This window comes from Dipodomys spectabilis, unplaced genomic scaffold, assembly GCF_019054845.1.
Source record: "Dipodomys spectabilis isolate Male_0828 unplaced genomic scaffold, ASM1905484v1 ptg000259l, whole genome shotgun sequence".
Classification (NCBI taxonomy): Eukaryota; Metazoa; Chordata; class Mammalia; order Rodentia; family Heteromyidae; genus Dipodomys; species Dipodomys spectabilis.
This window is the reverse complement of record NW_024870936.1, coordinates 21,433-44,234: the sequence shown is the minus strand read 5'-3', so window position 1 is coordinate 44,234 and position 22,802 is coordinate 21,433. Positions and strand designations below refer to the sequence as shown.

General features: G+C 32.6%; 1 pseudogene; it reads left to right on the top strand.

Moving 5' to 3' along the window:
- The first annotated feature begins 7,202 nt into the window (after positions 1–7,202).
- LOC122125057 lies at positions 7,203–7,302 on the top strand (annotated as a pseudogene).
- Positions 7,303–22,802: the final 15,500 nt, after the last annotated feature.

Here is a 22,802-nt window from a genome sequence, read left to right as displayed (position 1 = left end):
ACAATGGACAATGGCCTAATACAATGGACAAAGGTCTCATATCTAAAATATACTTGGAACTCAAAAAGTTAAATCCCCCAGCAACAAATCCTCAAAGAAACAACTGCCCAATAAATAAGTGGGCTAAAGTCTTAAAGAGAAACTTCTCTGAAGAAGAAAGAAGGATGGCCAATAGACACATGAAGAAATGCTCAACCTCCTTAGCCATAAAAGAAATGCAAATCAAAACAGCATTGAAATACCACCTCATCCCAGTTAGATGGCAAAAATCAAGAACTATAATAACAACAGCTGCTGGAGGGGATGTGGACAGAAGGGAACCTTACTTCATTGTTGGTGGGGGTGTAAACTTGTTCAACCACTTTGGAAAGTAGTATGGAGGTTCCTCAAAAGACTCCACATAGAGCTCCCCTATGACCCAGCAATCCCACTTTTGTGCATTTACCCAAATGTTTACAAACAAGACCACACTAAAGCTACAAGCACAACTATGTTTATTGCAGCATTTTTTTACTATAGCTAAGATATGGAACCTACCCAGATGCCCCTCAGTAGATGAATGAATGGAGAAAATGTGGTATATATACACAATGGAATTCTATGCCTCCATCAGAAAGAATGACATTGCCCCATTTGTTAGGAAATGGAAAGATTTGGAAAAAATTATATTAAGTGAAGTAAGCCAGGCCCAAAGAAACATAGGTCCCATGGTTTCCCTTATTTGCAATATCTAGTATATGTGTGAGTCAAGAAGAAAAAGTAAGATAAGGTGATGTTAGGAAAATTAACCCTAAGATATGTATTTAAATGTTTTTTTTTCCTTTCATGCCTTTGTTTCTAACGCATTTGTAAGATTATTTCTTTGTTGCATTTTATGCCCCTCCCCCACAGTATAACCCATGCTTTCACTGTATTTGATGTCGGTATAATTTGTGGAGGGGAAGGGGAAAAACAAGTCGTTTAAATAAGCATACAAATGGACCCGTTGCAACAATGAGAAGTAAAAGTTGTCATGTCTAAAATGAACTTTACAACTTTGGTGGGGGTGAGGATTGCATGGGGGAGCACTGGGGGGCTGGGAAGGGAGGGGAGGGGGAAACAAAGGAGGAGGCTACAATGCTTGGTAAGAAATGTACTGGTTATCTTGCCCATATAATTGTAAGCCCTCCGTACAGTATGTTCACAATAAAAAATAAATAAATTTAAAAAAAACATTGCTTACTCTTGAGGAATTAATTATTACAGATACTTCATAGTTTTATCCTCTACCTGAATGTGGCTATTTTTGTGTTGACTTCTCAATTTGTAACACCCCATTGGAAACGGCATCTATTGCAGAATTTCATAATATGCAAAAATGTACTGTTTTGAATCTCAGATATGGAATGTTGAGAATGAAAAAAATTAGTAGTTATTAGTCATAGTAATTTTGATGAACACATATATTCTGTCCGCTTAACAACTTATTTAATTTTGAAAGTTATGGGTTTCCATAGCATTAAACTGTTTTCTGTTTTATAATGAGAAAGTACTAAATTTATTCTTTTTTGAAAAACTTGGCAATATATTATGAATATATTGTCTAGTTGGATAAAATTCACGTTGATGACCCTCTGATAAAGAAGAGGTAATTAATTCACATTAGATGTCAAATAATATTGATTTTTAAAATGTTACTACATAAAGAATAATATTTACTGTGCCAATACAGTGAAATTACATTTTATCCAGCTTATTTTTTCAATTTTATTATCAAATTGATGTACAGTGAGGTTACAGTAATTGTAAGGTAGTGAATATAAAACATTTCAAACTTGATACCCCTCCCTCATTTTTCTCACAGTTTTCATTCACCCCTTCACCCCTCACAAGTTGTAATGTACATTTCCAACATATTGCCTTGTGAGTGTTGCTACTGCATTGGTTTTCTCTTTGTCCTTTGTCTCACCATTTTGCTTTTCCTCTTCCATTCCTATTTAAGGTAAATGTATTCACAATACAAAATCAAATACAGCAGGAATGAACCATAGGGGAAAAACCCAAAGAAAAAAAATCACATAGTTCATCAAAAACAACAACCACAAATAAAAAATCTGGTTCTATATCTTGGAATTAATTTTGCTTAGCATCAGCTTTTATGGTTATATATAGGCAATACAAAGCCACTGGAAAATAATAGCTGCATGGACACTATATCATGAAAACAGCATGTTAACTTTTTGATGGTAAAGGTGGAATTAGGATTGGTCAATTCGCGGTTCTGATAAAGGAATTTCAAGAATTTTAAAGTTTTGACAGGTAAATTTGAATTATTAAAAATTTTAACAACTTAGCCTATTAATAAAAGTTAAAATTGCCTGGGAGAATAGGCTTTCATGCAAAGAAATCCACGGAGACTTAGTAGAGAGGGAGCAATGTGGGTGAATTTGGCTCTTTTTCACACTAGACAAACAAACCTCAGAAATCTTGCTGTAAATCCTGTAGGTTCCTTTGGCATTATTCTTACCCAGGAAATATATTCTCACTGTGTAAAACAAGGTTGTATTGGAATTTAAATTCAAAGTTCTTAAAAAATAAGACATCAAAATTTGTGAATTGACCTTTAATTACCAAACAGTAATTCTCTGAAAAAGGTAATTTGGGACAAAATATTTAGGGAGAAAGTGCCCTCCAAAATGAAAGAAGGTGTTGGGTTTACAAATTTCTGTTTGTAACACTTTCCACAATGTCTTTGCATGTGAAGCAGTAAAACACAGAAAAAAATCTGATTGGATACTTCAAACTAATGAATTCACATTTCTAAGTGACTCACAAATAATAATATCCTTATTAACATGAGATAGTGAAGACTTCTCTTATTACATAAGCTAAAATGTTTTGGGTTCAGAAAAGAATTGAGCAAATGGAAAAGGTAAGAAAACATTGTTCTTAGAAGCCCTAGCTAAGTGTATTGGCTTCAGCAGTGAAGGGAGGCCAAAATTTTATATAAATTGTGTTAATATTTTTACTACGTAAAGTGATTTTACAGAACCTATTTGGCTCACTAAAACACAGAACAGATTGAATGAAGACATGAAAATAAATTCCACATCCAAATGAGGCAACTTAAAGAGTTTTAAAAGAGATATCACGAAGATTTAGCAGTGGTGGAACCCGTATAGTCCTTCAGCTTCACTAGACTTGAAGCCAAGATGCTGTGATTAATTGGAAATCAGGCAAGAGCTAAGAGGAGGACATAGAAGCAGGATATAGAAGCATTGTCATTTTGTAACAGACACTGTCTTCTTAGGTATAGGTGATTTAACTCTACTCTCCTCCATACAACTTGGTGAACAAATGCAAGACCAAGAGAAAAATGATCTATTGAAATTATTTTTCATAGAATAACTTAATTGTTCCTGATATGGTATCTAAGGAGAGTCTTAAGAGAAAATAAAAGTGCAGTATTTTTCAGTTTCTCTAACCATTTTCTTAGCAAAATATATCTTTGAGGTTAGAATTGATTGAAACAAAAGTGATGGAGTCCGTATTTTTGTGAGCACTTTAGACACAAGAAGACTTAATGTAAAAGAAAAAAAACAAAAAATACAGCCAAATATTTGTGATCACAGCTTCTTGGACTGTTTTCTGGAGACAAAGTTTTACATTAGATTTCTTCTCATTAACATAGATGTTGTTTCATGGCAACCAAATGCAAGAGGCAAGTTTAATAGACTCGCTTGGCCAATTAAACAGCGTGAAAGATGAAAATGGCAAATAATATTTAATGAATTACTTTGACCAATTACTTTGCCAGAAGAAAGAAGGAAAAATATAATTAAAAATCAATTAACTTAAAAGTATAAAGAACAAGTAGTGAAGAGAGATTAGAGAAAACATAAAGGATTATTTTCTCTCCAGTGGAGTAATGGGTTCTTGATCTTGTTTCTTGCGTTCTATCTTCTCAAGGTATCAAGTGTGTCTCACGACTGGATTATCCAGTTCAGACAGAGAACTCGTTGAAGCAAGATACTAGTTGCAGCAGATGTAGGTGATTTATATAAAATTTTAGACATTCTATTTAAACCTGTTCAAAATTCTCCCCTATCCCAAACTTCCCTCTTTGAACAGATTTCTTGGTTTTCCCAAGACTACCTTTCATTAACTGCTTAAAATTTTGAGAGGTCATATTCATACTCTCTAGAGATTGCTGGTTGGTTGTTATTTTTGTGTGTTTTTGTTTTTTGTTGTGTTTTTGAACTGAATTTCGTAAGGTTATGCAAGTGTGTTACAATTAAATATATCCATCTAATTGTCCAATGCTCTTGGATCAATATCACTCCTTCCATCATTCTCAACCAACCTTTTCTCCAAGATTTTTTTTCAGATTTACCACTTCCTTTATCATATGTGTACATTGTGTATTCTAGCTGTACTTGCCCTTGTTCATTTTTCATTCATTCTATGTCTTTACTATAATTGCGTTCTGGTTTCAACTTCCTGATAGTCATCCTGTTAAACTCTCTATTAATACTTTGAAAGGTTTAGATACATTTGATGGAGTTTCCATCCTGTATATGCTTGAACTGATGTCAGCTTATATTTCCATAATTCACTCATCTGCAGTAACAATTTGCAAGACTGGAGACATGAAGCACCTAAACATGATTTTATTCTCATCCATTTGGAAGATTAACCTTTAGTAAAAAAGAAAGTTAAAAAATGGCACAGAATGTATTCCTAACTACCAATTTTTATAAATGGCTTTGTAAAAAGGTGTGATTGTTTTATTTTACATGGGATAATATTTTCTACTACCTATAAGTTATGGAAAAAGAAGATAACTAAAATTTATTCCTGTAGAGGAATATGATAGAAATAGAAGACAGATTTTATGTTTGTCACATCTCTCATGAGTACCCATATTCAAAACTTAAAGTCATATTTTTTACTATGTTAGACAGATAGAAAAAACATAATATTACATATAATAAGACAACTATTTGTGACATTTTAAAATGTACTTTATTAAATGATGACATTTACTTTATTAGCTAACGTTTTAGTTTGAAATTTGGGAGGCTGATCTACTTAACACATTTCTGGACGGCCCCTACTGAAAAACAGAAATTGTGGGTGGTACTATTTCTACACTTTAATGAATGGTTGAACGTGTTTGTTATTAGTGCTGAGTAAATAATTCAACTCCATTGTAACTTGTTCTCTACCCTTGAAAAACTTGTAATGTCACTAAGTATCATCTACTTGTCTATTGTTATTTTGGCGAATGTCATTTTAAAAATTTAATTTGAAAAGGAATAACTTTCAAGAGATTAAATGTAGATTATCATTGGTTTGAGAGTGACATTTTTATACCACAGAACCATGTTGTACTGAAGTCCCAGTGTTTTGAAGCACTAAGGATCTTCTCAATGTTTTTCTGAATTATATTTGAACTCTAAGTAATGTTTTCTGGGCCTTGGTAGACCAATTATGGATCTATCCTTCCAGGAACTATTTTTTGGCCCACTTATGCTGGACTAAAATCTTTCATTAATCATAGGGGAGGGGTATTAAAAATAATCTTATGACACTTTGTGAACTTGTTCACTCATATGGTCTGGTCATATGTAAGTTGAATGTTTGAATTATAGTACTTACTCTCAAATTTTGTGATCTCATCTTTCAAGTTGCATTGCACTTCTCAATTGCTTACTGCTAATTCCTGCATCTCAAGAATTGGGGTCCTGAAATATAGGAAATGAGAAATTGAGATGGATCTTCAATTACTTTGTGCTGGCATGTTGCATGGACCTTGGTGAGAAGCCTTGACCTTGTCATCTGATGATGCAGGTAACTGGGATCTGGGATCCTAGGACAGAATAGCATTTTTTAGACATCTTATCAGCAAAATTTGGGCATAATCAGTAGGAATGGTTCAGAAATATGTAGAATAACAGTTTGGAACCAGCGAGTTAAAACAATAAACAGAGAATCAAGGTAAACTCCCTTATAGATTAGAGGAAAACAACATTGTTTTTTTACCATGTGAATTCAGAAGAGCAAGAACATTTAGAATGTATCACAACTTTATACCAAAGACATTGCGTTGGTTCTTTATCTAATATACATTTTAAACCTAAGTATTTATATTCCAATTCTATTTATTGGAATAAATATATATCAATTTATTTGTGAAATTATCAACTAATTCTAGTACGTTTCACTGTGTGAAATATAAAATCAGCACATATAAATATAAAATATATAACTATATATAATATAAGAAAAAGACACATATTTTACATTGTTCTGTTGTGGTTACTGTATCAAAGGCAACTCTTTTTTATAGTATTATTCCATTATCTCTACCTCAGTGTTTGATAGAGTTGGACCTTAAGCCTGACCATTTGTATATTTACAGCCTGGAGGCAAGAGAAATCACTGTGATTAAAACATTACTAATTTAAGGGCTAATAATGAGGAGAAAAATATGGACTTCTCTTGCAAATCTGAATATATTTGGTGATAGAAAGGCAGTAGTGTAAGTTCCTGTCTGGTTGGATGGTAGACAGGCCAGGACATTAAATAATCATACATATGAACAATTTTTTCACCTTCTTGGTTTTAGCTACTTTTGAAATGTTATATATATATAATGGACAATTATATTTTGATAACATACCTTCTAGTCTGAACAGTTCTGTCTGAAATGTTCATCTCTCTATAATCCCTTGTTACTAAGATTAGTTTTGTTCAAGTAAGACAATCTATGCTCTCAGTGTAAGATATTCTGATTGGTCTGTTCCTACATGGAAGAAGAGTAAAGGGTCAGGTAGACATTTGTGCCAGTAAGACCTCATTTGGGAAAATGTCAGCTGCAGAAGGTGAGAAGTAGCTCTTAAGCAAGGCTTACTTTGAATCCATTAGCTCCACAAAGCTAATTCAGTTGGATAAATAATACTTGAAAAAGCCAACACCTTTGTACTTCACTATAAATTATTGAAAATATGATCAAATTCCAAATGAAAAAGACTTAAAATTGTCATTGATAAAAAAATGCAAATGTGAGCAATCTGCTGAACAATATAAATTTTTTCACTATTCACAGAATTTTAGGGAAATAAGATCAATAGCATTGTTAGGAACAATAAGGTTTCCTTCTTACAAGTAGGCACCCATGGATATACGCCTGTATAAACATTGCATCATTAGGATACTACATGCTTCCGCAGCAGGTCTACCTAAATTACAACAATACAGAGATTAACATGGCACTTGCACAAGGATGATATGAAAATTTGTGAAGTATTCCGTAGTTTTCATTCTTCAGATGCAAGAAATGAAAAACAGTTATTAAAAAGTTGATTACAAAATAACAAGTGTAACAACACACGTAATTCATATTATTAAATTTAGTTTGACATCAGTGTATTAAATCTTCACCTCAGAAAGACGTTTACATAGCATAACCTTTACAAAACTTTAGAAATTAGACAACATTGTCATTTTATCCCAAAGAAAAATAATATTAGGACCTAGGAAAAAAAAGGAATCTTAAAATGTTTCTATATGGAATACAATCTGAAAGGACACATTAATGAACCTATATATTATAAAATAATATAGAATTCAAAGTATATCTAGGAGAGAATAAAATAAATTATGAACATTATACAAACATAGAATATAGAGTATTTTAAAATATTCTTTTTCAGACAAGCACCAGAAATACTTTAGTTTCTGTACTACTCATTTCAACAGATAAGTTAAAATTATTTCTGATTTAAAAATCACAAACTCTGCAGAAATCATTATACATGTATACAAAAACTCTTGAATACATTTGACACCCATTGCAGGCAATTCACTTGGAAGAATTCCATGGAATTCATGAATTTTTACAGTACGGTATTGGTGTTGCCAGGCGCTGGTGGCTCACTCCTATAAACCTAGCTATTCAGGAGGCTGAGATCTAAGGCTCACAGTTCAAAGCCAGTCTGGTAAGGAAAGTCCGTGAGACTCTTATCTCCAACAAACCACTAGAAAACTGGAAGTGAAGCTGTGGCTCAAGCAGTAGAGCACTCACTTTGAGCTGAAGAGCACAGAGATAGCACCCAGGCCCAGAGTTCAAGCCCCATGACAGACCCCCCCCCCCCAATAAAATAAATTTGCACTTATTTGGATTGTGGAAATATTTTGTATGGACACGAAGGATGGACTTGCATTTTTGAAATTTGAGAAACTTAACCCGACCATTAGGACTTACGAGAACAATTTGTACAGCCTTCTACAATTTCATAGAGGTAGTGATGCATACTTATCCTTTGGGCAATTTCGAATGCAGTTTCTTCTAAGTTGTTCTTCAGGCCCGGTTTTATATAATGGTTGAACAGAAGGAGATCCAGCATATCTTTGCTATCTCAATTCTCAGCAGCAAGATGTAAGGGGGTCAAGAGGCCTTTAGTTTGGGCATTGGTATCTGTATCATGATGAAGTAAGAAAGATGCCATTCTGTTATTATTCCGTATATATGCACTGTGCAGGGGTGTCCAGCCCTCTACAGTTATTGCATTTGCCACTTGAGCCACCAATTCACGGACAATGTCTAAGTGTCCACTGTAGGCTTCCTGATAAAGAGGGGTATCCTCATCGTCATCCCTAGTATTCACATGAGTAACCTTTTTGGAAAGTAGTCTCTGCAATTGATACCATTCTTCACTTTTTCATCATGTTCCGTGTCTTCATCAGATTTGCCTATCCAGAGACTGAGTGCAAGTGGGAATGAGGTGTCCATGTATTTCCCTAATAGTTCACGTTGGTTGAACTGTTCAGAAAAATCCAGTGAATTTATTTATGATTTATTTTTCCTTTTTCCATTTTTACTATTCTAAATTATTCTAACTGGGGAGTATGGAATTGATAGAGAGCAGAGGAAAGACCTCCATTTTCAAAGGTACAGACTGATAATATGGAGCAGTGGTGTCTTCATGTGCAACTTATTCTAGGAATGAGAAAAGATGAAATAATGCCTTCTATATAAATGCTTTGGAAAATGGAAGAGCAGAAAGTGAAATGATGCAACCAAAAATATAAAAGCAACATAAATTAGGATATTTATGGAGCAATCATATTATCTATGAGAACCATGAAAGAGAGAGAGGAAAAGAGAGACAGATGTGCAATGACCTAGCTAGCCACAAAATGCATGCCTCTGATTAGAGGCAAGAGCAAAGATGGAAATAGAATTTATGTATTTACTTGAAATTAGTAATTGCATTTTTAGTAGCCTACATAAAGAGACATAGCTTTGACCAAATTACAGACAAGAATCTAAATCCTTGATAATTCTAGTAACAGATCTGACTGAAATCAGTTGAATCACACTTTTTCTGTATAATGAAGGAATAGGTCCAGGCTAGGAAAGCAGCTAGAGAAGGCAGGCCAATTGTATCTGTGACAAAACTTTGTGGAAAATGGTATTGAGGATTACTTACTGTTGATCCACTTGCACTGGAAGCATGATTCTCAACTATTGCTTGCAGATCCTCAACTATTGCTTTGATAATTATATTCTTCAAGAAGAAAAAGTGAGATTTAATTGTTAGCAAAGTACTACTAATACATTTTGACTTCTCATTAAGCACCTTCAATCATCAAAAACACATTAAGACAATAGACAAGCCTACTTTTTTTAGATGATAACAAGTGTCTTTGAAAAACAGGGAATTTAAGTTGTCATGCAAAGGACTTCGATTTTACTACTGCATTATACATTTTTTCTAATGTTGGGTACCAATAAATAATGAATCTATTAGAAAGCTCTTAAACCTCATATGTCAAATCGTGGGTTCTCTTATACTATATTATGGTATTTTTTATGTATGGTCTTAAGAAGAAATTTAAATTACTAACTTGAATTTCTGACAGGACAATATCATCACTGTAAATCTTGCTTCTATACTCTCAGTTTTAAATTACTATTTAAGTATGTGCATTAGATAGGTATAGAGAAAAAAGTAGAAGCCACACTGGTGGCTCCTGTCATTAATCCTCGCTAATCAGAAAGATGAAGTCTGAGGATTGCGGTTTAAAACCAGAACAAACAAAAAAAAAAAGTCCATTAGATTCTGATTTGAAAGAAACCAACAAAAGTTAGAAATGGAGCTCTTGTACAAGCATTAAATTGCCTTGAGAAAACTCAAACAAAAAAATAACAAATTCTGGGACAGAGCCAGGCCCTGAGTTCAAACCCTAGTATTAGCACCAGGCCACTGAATTAATTAGGTAATTAATTACTTAAAAATACATTAAGTGGTCACATGTGGAGGGGCAGGATGTAACACCCGTAGTGACTGGATTGTGCATTATTTTGTAGCAAGGCAAATTATCATTTGTACTAATCACTAAGATTTTATTTGAACTTTTTTGTACAATAAACCATGAATTTAGCATGCATGTGTATGTGTGTACATGTGTGCACATATATGTATGTGTATATGTGTGCATGTGCTGTTGCAATGTTGCTTGCCAATGTGGACAGGGTGAGGCTAAAAAGAGCTAACTGTGTTGCTATGTTTTTATTATCATTGTTCTGTCATGTCATTTCAGTTGAACCACCCTTCTCTACATTTTATTTGTCAAATAATAACATCATCAAAATCAAAGCATTTACAACATTAAGTTAGATAAAAGAGATCATTTTCAGCTCTTATTATATGTTAGGTGAGAAGATACAGACAAAATTAGGTAGTAAATTATTGCTGTAAGATGACTGTCAGTACAAAAGGTGTATTTGACCTGTTAAATTGGTTATACTTTTAAGATATGCTCATTGAGTGAGTTTGGCCGACTTGACCGAACAGATATTACTCTCTGCTTATTCCTGGATAGTCTTTCCGGATTTCTTTTTTTTCTGGGGGTCCGTTCATGGGGCTTAAACTCTAGGCCTGGCTCTGTCTCTCAGCTCTTCAGCTCAAGGCTAGCGCTCTGCCCCTTGAGCCACAGCACCACTTCCGGCTTTATTCTTTTTTTTTCTTATGTGGTGCAGAGGAATCAAACCCAAGGCCTCATGCATGCAAAGCAATCGCTCTACCACTGAGCCACCTTCCCAGCCCTCTTTCTGGATTTCTGTTGGAAATAACTTTCTTTGAAAGATCATATCTATTCTCACTAAGAGATAATCAGCTCCATATTTATTACAGTTGAATATCCCATCAGATTGACTGAAAATCGGTATTGTAGATATGCTTATTAGATATTCATTTCAAAAATGAACGAACAAACAAAAAACATGTGTCTTCTCCATATTGTGGATGTATTTGAATTCGTTTTGTACATGCAAATATATCTTCAGTAATGGCTCTTTTGTGAGAGTAACTACAGAAATTTTAATAAATAAGGCTTTCTAATATCTTTTTCAATAAAAATACCATCCCAAAGCGAATCTTGCAATTTCTGAAAAGCCTTTGACTATTTTAGTATTATTTTAGTTCATTGACTATAGAGCTAAAGATATTTCTGAAATAAATATTGTTAAGATCTGAAAATGTAAGTGGGTATATAGGCATTTTATGCATCATTTTATGAAAATCCAGTTTTTATGAAACTAAATGAAATAGAAAAAAAGAATGTACCTGAATTTGGTAAGCTAATTAATTATTAGTATAACTTTGTTTTCTATTAACACAGTCCTTTTAATGTAGATGTTGCAATTAAATTATTTCCTTTGTTTCTCTGTACTTCAGTTGTTTTTAGAATCTTTGTAGTTATAGATTAGGATTAATCTTGTGTTTTGTGTCCTACTCCCCAGAAAATGAGTTATTTTCAAGTATTAATAGTTTATAATTGAATCTTCAGTATCATCAGAAATTTTTTAAAATGCAGTAGTTTGATGACTTTTTAAAACAATTGTATTCACAAGTTGGAGAGTCTTTAATTCATGCTTAGGTCTTGGTGTCTATGATTTTTACCCTCTCGTTCCTAACATAAATTATAGGTCAGGCTGCATTTTTGCGTTTATGAAAGGTAAAATATTTATCTGGGGTCAAAGGTGATTTTTATATCAGTCTTGCTTTAATAGTATATTAAAATAGTACATTTCTCTCAAAATTTTGGGTATAAAAAGTAATCAAAATACTTGTAATGGTAAACAACTTAGGTGAGCTACAATGTGGAAATGATTGGTCCATAAGACCTTCAGTCTGTTTACATTAAGAATTGGACAGGTCATTCTTTCAGTAAGACTGTGTTAAACAGAGATGTGGTCCCCAGACAGTGCAGTGTTGAGTCATGGGATAGAATATGATTTCTCCTATTTTGAGTTAGGAATCAAGAATATTACACTTTAGCAGCTCCTTTCCCCAGGGAGGTATGAATTGATTATGAACTTGGAGTTTTCATATTACAGTTACCTATTTTCTAAAAAAGATAAACTGAAGTATTATTAGAGTGTACACAATAATTCTGGGAAATTTTCCTAGAGTTAGTAGACTAAGTGCTGGTATTTTAGTCATAAAATAGAATGATACAGTGGGAGATGGGCTAACACTTACCATGTGTGCAATGTTGTACTAGTAACTCCAACTCTGAAGATTTCAATATCACCATCTGAAAATTTAAAACGGGAGTAGTTCCACTTTATGGAATCATTGTGAGGATTAAATTAGATACCATAAGTAAATTATTTGGAAAAGCAATCAATAGGCATTTGATATTTCTACTTATTTTTTCATGTGATGAATTTTAAGATTTTTGCTGTAATTTTTATATTGTGTCTATTTAGGATATGAAATGTGATATATTGATATTCATTGCATTGGTCACTTTTCTGTCATTATGAGGAAAATACCTGCAAAGAAAATTTCTGAGGAGGATACTATTATATTGACTTGTGGTTTAAGAGAACATAGTTTAAGATCAGGTGTCTCCATTGTTCTTAATTATACTTTTATTAAATAGTTGTTCAAAAGAATTTCCATTCCACAAATCAGTTTATAAGTACAATGTATCTTTACATATCTTTCCCACACCCTTCCAAATCTCACCCTACTTTCTTTTTTTCTAGTTTCATACTATCTGCATTAACTATTATGCCTTCACTCTCTTCCTCCATAACTCACTTTATTCCTTCCCTTTGGCTTCCCTTCACATCTCCCAAGTGATCATTTCCTGGTATTCATTTTGTTGGATTAAAAGTGCAATTGTATAAGAAATTACACCTTTTAAATACTCCTCAGCAAATAGCATGCTTTGTTTAATACTGTTCTGTAAACTTGCATAAAGTTCTAGCTTCCAAATATGCGACAGAACATGGGTCCTTTGTGTCTGGCTCTGACACATATATTTTGTTTTTACAATATTTAATATGTGAATATTTAAAAATTATTTTCTTAATTGTTATGTTTGTTAAATTCAAATAAATTTATTTTTTGTAGTTCTAAACATATATGTCTAAATAACAAATACTTACTCTATTTTTAAGAAGCACATACTTTATTAAGAAAAGCTTCATCACCTGATCACTTTTTTGTAAATATTTGTACTTGAATTTAAAAAAATAATGTTTGAGCTGGGCCTGGTGATTTGTTGCTTCCATTTTCTAGCTATGGTGGGAAATGAAAATAGGGTTTGTGATACAGGAGAGCATGAGAAACTATGAGACCTTATTATAAAAATATCCAGAGTGAAATGATTAGAGATCTAGCCATATCAAGCACTGGCTATCATATACTAAATCTTGAGTTAAAACACTAGTAACATCAATCTTTGTCAAAATAGAAGAATACATGTTTTAAAAATGTTTATTATTTAAAAATTGTTTGCAAAGGTTCACATATCTTCTATTTCTTAATTTTCAATTTACTTAATGTTTAAGAATCCAAGTATATTGTGACTATTTTATTTCTACAAAACTTTAAAATAGTACCAGGAATATTATGATTTCATATATTAACATACTTTTACTATTTGTGATAATTTCCTCTTTAATATGATAATATCAATATTCCAAATGAGGGTATGTGGTGTGTGTGTGTGTGTGTGTGTGTGTGTGTGTGTGTGTGTGTGTGTGTGTGTTTATGTGGGTTTTGTGTGTGTGTGCTTTGTTTGTACTTTGTAATGCTTGGGAGATCACACCATTGTTCACATATGGTAGGCCAATGTTTTACCACTGAGCTCTACTCTCTAGTTATAATCTAAATAGTGTTTTAAATTATGACTTTTAAATTGTCAATGCTAGTATGTTTTTCCAAAATTATATATGATAAAATGTGGTCCACCTTCTATGAAGGTTAGCAATTTTTATTATTATTTTATTGTTACTTTATTGTTATTTAGAATTTTTCCACTGTCTTTCCACTTCCAAACACTTGTGTTTGTTATTGACAAAGATTTTACTTTGCTTCTTTTCTCTCTTCATTCTTTTTCCCTTAGAGTTTACCTATTCTTTCTCTTATTTCTTTGGAAATTAATTATTATATTTCTATTACTATTTCTTTCCATTGTAACAGGTCTATACAATGCTTTATTTTCTATTTTATTTTTCCCATGTTCTCTGACTCTCAGTCCAAACTATTAGGTGGATTAAAAAGTAACTTGATTCAGGACACTTTGATTATTTTCCTCATTCTCTTCTCTGAAGTTTTTCTGTTCTTTGATCCACAATACCAATGATATACAACTCCTATGTGGTCCATCATTCTATCACCTCTCACTCTGCTCTGTTGTACAGCTCAAGTCATTATCATTCAATTTTATACTATAGAGTTTTTTAAATCTTAACTCATTCCTAAATTAATTTTATTTGCTTCAAGCATTTTCTAAAGACATTTTTCTCTATATAATATCTGGGTTCTTGTGTTTTCACAAGGTGCAAAATATGAGTGACTATCAAACATCTAGATATCTCAGTAGAATATTGGTCCATCGGCTCAATAGACTCATATGTAAATTCAAGGAATACAGGTCTGTTAGAACAATCCCGTAAAATGATGTAGCTTGAGCCCTCATACTATTTTTGAATCTTATTACCATGTTTAGTAATGAAGACAACATAGTTTTACTATAATATCAGATAAAAGAATGTAACAGATTTGTCAAAAATAAATTCTTATGTGTCTAGGGAAGTTGAGTATTTCTTTATATGTCTATTGGCCATCCTTCTTTCTTCTTCAGAGAAGTTTCTCTTTAAGTCTTTAGCCCACTTTTTTATTGGGATTAGAGTTGTTTCTTTGAGAATTTTTCTTGTGGGATTTGGATTCAAATGTTTTTTTTTTCTTTCTTGCTATTGTTCTTAACATATTTTAAAGATGATTTCTTTGTTGTTTGTATGTCCCTCTCCCACGGTATAATACCTGTTTTCACAGGTACAATTTGTGGAGGGGAAGTGAAAAAACAAATCGCTTAAATAGGGACACAGGTGGACCCGTTGCGACAATGAGATGTAGAAGATGATATGTCGAAAAAACAACTTTACAACTTTGGCCTGCTGAGGGGCAGCGGGGTTGGGGGTGGGAAGATGTGAAGGGATGCGAAGGGGAAACAAAGGAGGAAGCAACAATGCTTGATAAGAAATGTACTCATTACCTTGACCATTAATTATAACCCCTCTGTATGGTATTTTCACAATAAAACAAATACTCAGTTTTATGGTCAATAGATTTTGAAAAGGATCCCATGAATTTATGAAATAAAAATAGAATCTTATGGTTATATTGGCACTATTACCTCCCTCGATTTAAAGAATGATCTTAGACTACTATCTCAATCCTTATACAAAAATTTAAAATAAAAAATGATTATCAAACTAAATGTGAGATGTAAAAACCTATAAAAGATTAATGTAAAAATTCATGACATTGGATCAGTAGAATCAGTAAAGATTTCTAAAAAATGACATGGAAAGAATTAGTAGTAAAGAAAAGCAAGAATAAACCGTATAATATCAACTGATAGCCTTTCATAATTCAAAGGACACTATAACAGGAGTGAAAATATAGCCAACAGATAGAGGGCACATATTTGTTAATGCTACCATGTTAACGTTACAATGATTACGTATTTTTATATCTTCTAATGATATATAAATTTTCCCCCGAATGGGATATTTCTTTACAGAACATATGTAAATTGATAGTCAATAAGAAGAGCATATGAAATAAGCTCTTCTTTAGTATCTAAGAATAAATAAAAAGAAAACTCACTAGTATGACCAAAATATAAAAAATGACTCAAAATATAGTAACTGCATTTGTGGAGAAACTGATATACTCCACATAGCAAATCGATTTGTATAACAATGCAATCATTTTAGCAAGTTTTTAAAAGGTCGAAGAGAATTGCATAGGATCGATCCATTACGCTTCTATGAATGTATATAAAGAGAAGTAAAAACTTTTTTGGACAGGGAATGTAGGTCATTGACAGTGCACTTGAGTAGTATGTTTCAGACCCTGGGTATAATTCCACAAACAAATTTTGAAAAGACATACTATAAAGGATGAATGCTGGACAAATTCCTGTAAGTCAATTTTATATCTATTTTAATGTCTGTTCTAAAATTTACAGCATTTCTAGTTGAAGAAATGCAAGTTTCTGAAAATTAGGCTTGGAAAACCTATGGTTGTACAATTCATTTCCAAAGCACTAAAATGTTAAAACAATAAAAGGAGATAATATATTGCAAGTGAATTACATGTCAGCAAAAAAAAAAAAAATTGTTAAAAATACTTCACACAAAATGCAGAATACCTAAAAAGATGCTTTTGGTGTTGGCTAAAAACTTTGTAAACTACAGTTTTTAAAACAAAGATGTGATTTCTGTTTATTTTGAGGGTTTTTTCTTTTTATTTTGAATTTATAAATGTATGTGAAGGAGGAGGCTGCAATGCTTGATAAGAAATGTATTCATTATCTTGCCCATGTAATTGTAACCCCTCTGTACAGTATGTTCACAATAAAAAAAATAAATATATAAAAAAAATGTATGTGATAACTGTAATACCTAGGAATTATGCATCACTTCTAAGTAATTGATAACCTTTTCTGGAAGAAACTTTTAGCAAATGACAGAAGACACAAATTTATGCATCTGCATTTTATGAAAGCCATATATTACTTGCTCAATCCAATTGCTTTTCTCTACTTTGTTAGGGAAAAAATATTCTCAAGATAAGAGCCAATAGCAGTGAAAAGAAACAAAATACAAAATCATCTTGATTTATTTGTGAAAATAACAAATGAAATAAAACAATTCCACTTAAGGGAATCCAATATAAGTATATATAAAGATATGCCTGGATGCCAACATCCATTGAATTTTTGAAATTTTAATTTCTATAAACATATGAAAACTAGAACAAGAAAATAAATTTGTTTTTTAGAGCAAACCAGACTTGGAATAAATTTCTTAATTGTTTTGAATTACAAAAGAATTGATACTCTTTCCTTTGGAAACATTTAAAAATGTTTATCACTTATTATAATTCAAATACCAAGCAAGAGTACTTTTATATAATCATTACAAATATCATTTTATTACTATCATAATATAGAATAAAAGACCCGCCCCAATATACTACCTACCTAACCTTATTCTTAATTCCTAATCATTACCTAACTATCTTAAATAAACTAAATAGTCACATCTTTAACATAGACGTAAACATTCTATACTTTTACTTAACATTTTTCCAGGGGCATGTATTCATTTTTCTAAGAAATGTTCACAGCAGTTAAAAGATGCTTTTGTGAAATTAATGTGATACATTTTGTTGTTGTTGTTGTTGTTGTTTGCTAGGCCTGGGCATTGTCCCTAAGCCTTTTTATGCTCAAAGACAGGACTCTACAATTTGAAGCACAGAGTTAATTCTTATTTTTAGTGGTTAATTGAAGATAGTCTAACAAGTACTTTTCTGTCACTGGCACTTGGTTTGAGGTATTTTTTAATTTTAATTGTTTTAATATTTTTGTTTCACTATAATGTTCATCATTCTACACATAAATTTAGATATATGTATAAATTTCTGATGACAAATAATCTTTAAAAATGTGTCTTTCTACACATAACATATATATATATATATATATATATATATATATAAATGTTATGTGTAATATATATATATACATATTTCTGAAGACAGACTCCTTCCAAAATGTTATGCTACTATTTTTTACCTTTTTCATTTCAAAGATACAAATCCTATTTTTCTAAAGGTTTCCTAGAATAAAATATTATTTCAAAAGAAAGTAGAGTTTATTACTTTTAAGGGAATTTTAGATATACACATGATATTTTAGTAACATTACAGTATAATACTTGAAAAAGTTCTGTCCAAACTCTTAATTATTTGTGTGTAGTGATGGGGAGAGAGGAAGTTAATTCATACTGGTTAAGAATTTTCAATACTTCCAAAAACTATTCCATAATTTGTTATAAGCACATAGTCGAGCTACCTGATATGGTTTAATTTTTTCTTTGTTTCTTTATTTGTTCTAATTTTTAATATGGACACAAACACAGTGATAACATTAAAATTATTAATCAAAAGACAAATAATAGCAAAATCATAGACACATATCAGACTTTCAGTAATTAGCACTTATGAAGCTAATAATTTTGATGAAGAGGATGATGACCACAGTGTAGCATGATAACAAAAATGTTGTGATTGAAAAGGCAAAAATTTTAGACATCTTTGAATCTAGATTTCCCACATAGAATACATAGTTATAAACAGAGTTGGATTACATGCATTAATAATAATAGGAAAGTTTCAATATCAAGAATATAGGGTTTTATTGAATGACATTGCACCATTTGTTAGGAAATGGAAAGACTTGGAAAAAATTATATTAAGTGATGTAAGCCAGGCTTGTACAACTCATTGTTACAATGGGTCATACTGTATACTTGTTTCAGCATTTTGTAATTTCCCTTCCCCTACTCACATTAGAAAAATGTATATGCATGATGCAGGTCGCCGACAACAAATATAGTGAAAACAGGGTCTATACCATGGAGGAAGAAAATAGAAGAGAAACCAAAAAATCACATACTACATGTTACATACCTTAAAAAAATATCAAGAAAGAAAAAACAAATTGTGTCCCTGTCTTGGGGTCCATTTCACTTAACATCATCTTATAAGGCCATATGTACATGGATAATGTTTTAAAAGCCATTTAAGTTCCAAATGTTCTCATTATGAATTTGTCTCTGAAACACATGTTACCTCATGTCGAAAGATGTACTTGTGCTATTTCAATGAATCCACAAAATGTTCATTTTACCTGGAGAAGCACCATAGATTGTTAATGTAAGTAAATGTGAGGAACTATCACTGGAAGTGGAAACTGATTCCAAGAGAGGAATTGAACATAGAGAAATGACAAAGTTCAAGTTAATTTGGGCTGTCCTTTTAATGGTACAAGAAAAGAATCCAAGACTTGAAGGAAACCTTGTCCCTGACTTGTTCAAGTGTGTTCTTTACTCATATAAAACTTGTCTGTAAACTTCTAGTTGAGAGTATTACAAAAGGAAACAATATGACATTTGAAAGCCAGCATAGAACAAAAGGAAATAATTTTGTTTTAAATGTGTTCTACTAGAAAGAAACAAAGACATAGAGGTTTTAAAGTGTTTTATGCATTGATAAATCACTCCTGAGATGATTCTCCTGTTGCAGGAGACAGTGATCCATTCCTTTAGTCTGGTCCTGAGTTCTCCATAGCAATAAGGATTCCAAAAAGCAGGATCCAGTGAGTAAGATCAGCAAAAGGAGCCTTTTTTCAAACCTGTGCTTTAAGGATGGTCCCAAAGAAATATGTGGATTTTTTCATTTGCTTTTTGTTTGTGTAGTTTGTGCTGGTTCTGGGGCTTGCACCCAGAGGGTGGACCTTGTTCCTGTACAGGTGTCTTTCCTGGCCACCTGTCCCCTAAGCTAGTACTCACTGCTTGACCCAAAACTCCATATCTGGCTTTTTTATTGTTTAATTAAAGATAAGATTTTGACAGCCTCTCCTGTCTGGGTTGGCTTTGAACTGAAAGAGAAAGAAAGCCAATTGACATCAACTGTAAGGACTTCTCTTTTGAAACAAGAAATATTAGATGAAGTTTATTATAAAGCTAATCTTCGACAAATTTTAAAAGAAGAGAATATGTCCAACAAAGAAGCAACAACTTCAATAACTCAGCAAAAGTAGGTGCACTGAATCATTTTTCTGCTTGGGAAGATTACTATTGTCGTTGTGGTTTCTTTTGGGGAAACTTAAAATCATATTTGCATTATTTTGTTGGTCCTGGGGCTTGAACTCTGATCCTGGGTAGTGTCCCTCAGCTCTTCAGATCAAGTTGAGCCCTCTGCCACTTTAGGTACAGCACCACTTCTGGGTTTCTGGTGGTTAATGTAAGATAAGGATCTCAGGAACTTTCCTGGCCAGGCTGGCTTTGAATCACAGTCCTCTGGTCTCAACATCCTGAGTAGCTAGGATTACAGGTGTGAGCCACCAGCATCTGGCTTATATTTGCATTTATGTGCACTTAATGACACTATGTAGACAAAGAATGGACATTTGAATGAAATGATGACATTACAACTTTTCAGAAAAATTGAGGTAGCAATAAATATGTCGTCCTTTCCCATGTTGTTACATTAATGACTCATGAGTTATGGACTCTTACATTAGCATCCATCCTCTGGTTTCTGCGTATGTAGACTTAGTATCAGAAATTGTTCATAGAGAAATAGAGAAAGACTGAGATTTTTAGAAAGCAAAAGGAGATCAAGTATGAAAGAACAGCATAGAAGGATAGACAACTTATCACAGAGACTAAGAACTAACCTAAGTAACTAGAATGCTAAAGGCAATGAGGAATAAGCCTAGTTGATAACTAGTTCTTCAATAACCAAAAATGGTTCTCTCCAACAGTTTCTAGTATAACTTAGTTATTATTATCATTTATTCCTTCCATCTAGATTTATTCGTTTTCTTCTTTAAAAACTATTAATTAGCCTCTGCCTTTTTGATGCCATGATTTACCAAAAAGATTTCCAAATCTCACTTAGACTACACATCTGATTGTGATTAGCAGTGACCACTCAAAAGCCTGGAATCTTTGAATTTCCAGGATTAATCTTCACCTGATATCTAAGCACATTCTTGGCATTAAATGCCGTGATCTGTTAATACAACTTTTTTTTTTAAACACACTATTCTAATACAGGTAAAGTAAATGAATTAAGAACTATTGTTAGGTATCAGTTGGAATAAGCAATTATATATTCCAAGTATGGGGTCTTTATTTTGTATTTACTAGCTAAATGACTTTTTTGCCAGTCCTGGGGCTTGAACTCAGGGCCAAGAAACTGTTCCTGAGCTTTTTTTTTCTAAAGGCTAGAACACTACCACTTGAGGCACAGCTCCACTTCCAGTGTTTCTTTGCCTATTTATGTGGTACTGAGGAATTAAACCCAGGATATCATGCATGCTAAGCAATAACTGTTCCATTAAGCCACATTCCCAGAGCCCTAAATGACTGTCTTTCTTAAGTTGATATGTTTTTTACTGTGAAAATAACGTACAGAGGTGTTACAATTTACATGAGCAAGGTAATGAGTACATTTATCATAAATTATTGTTGTCTCTTCCTTCCCTTTACCATCCCTGCACACGGATCCCCTCACCCCTGGCAAAAGTTTTGAAGTTCATTTTTCAACATTATGTCTTGTACATCTCATTGTTGTAATGGGACATTCTTAAGATGCCATTATTTTTCATTCTGTTACTATGTATTGTAATTTAGGCCAGGTGGTAGAAAAGGAAGTGGAATACAATACTAAGTCTAGTAATGCTGACATTCCAAACACATCACTAAGGAAGTACAGTGTTAATACCTGCCGGACTCATAGGGCTGATACATGTGACATTATTATGTAAAACACTCTTTACCGTCATCTCCGACATCCATAACATTCTGCTTCCATTTCCAAGGTCAAGAGCCAAATATCTTAGCCTTTTTATTGATAGAGTGTTTTGCCTAGGAAGGAAGAAGCAGGATGTGGAAGGTGATGTTGGAAAAATATATATATTGGCTCCCTGCCCACATTTTTTGCATTTTAAAAAAGTGCTACTGATGAACTCCTACTTACATCTAATTGCTTATACTGTCTGTACAAGATTAAGATAAATGAAGACATCTGTTCTGGTGGATAACCACATTTATTTAAAAAATCCATTTCTGGAAAAAATGATACTAGATAAGTAAGTATAAATTATTGTCTATATAATGGTTTCTTTCCCCTTGCAGAACAAAAGGTAATATTGAAATGATTACTCCAGCTTTCTTTGAGATTTTTTTTTATTGTGAGAATACCGTACAGAGGAGTTACAATTACATGGGCAAGATAGCGAGTACATTTCTTATCAAGCTGTCTCAGTATCAAAATGTTCTCTAATTCCTGTAATATCCAAGCATAAAAGTCATGATTTGAAGATCTCAGTAGTTTTAGAAACAAAGATACATAATAGCTTCCATCCTGCAGAGACATATGATAGTAAGTATGATTGTATTATAGTAATCTTTTTCCTATTTATCTCAAATGTTGCATATCTTGGCATATTACTCTATGTCCTGCATCAGCTTCCTGTAAGTGAGATTTACCTCTACTCTGCAATATTAAGATGGGTCATGTGACTTACTTCAGCTTACAAAATTGAACCAGAAGTTGTGAAAGACTATTTCTGGGGGAAGATTTCCATCTCATTGTCTCTGTCTAACAGCTGACATGTTATTCCTTAGCTATAAAAATAGAATATTTCCA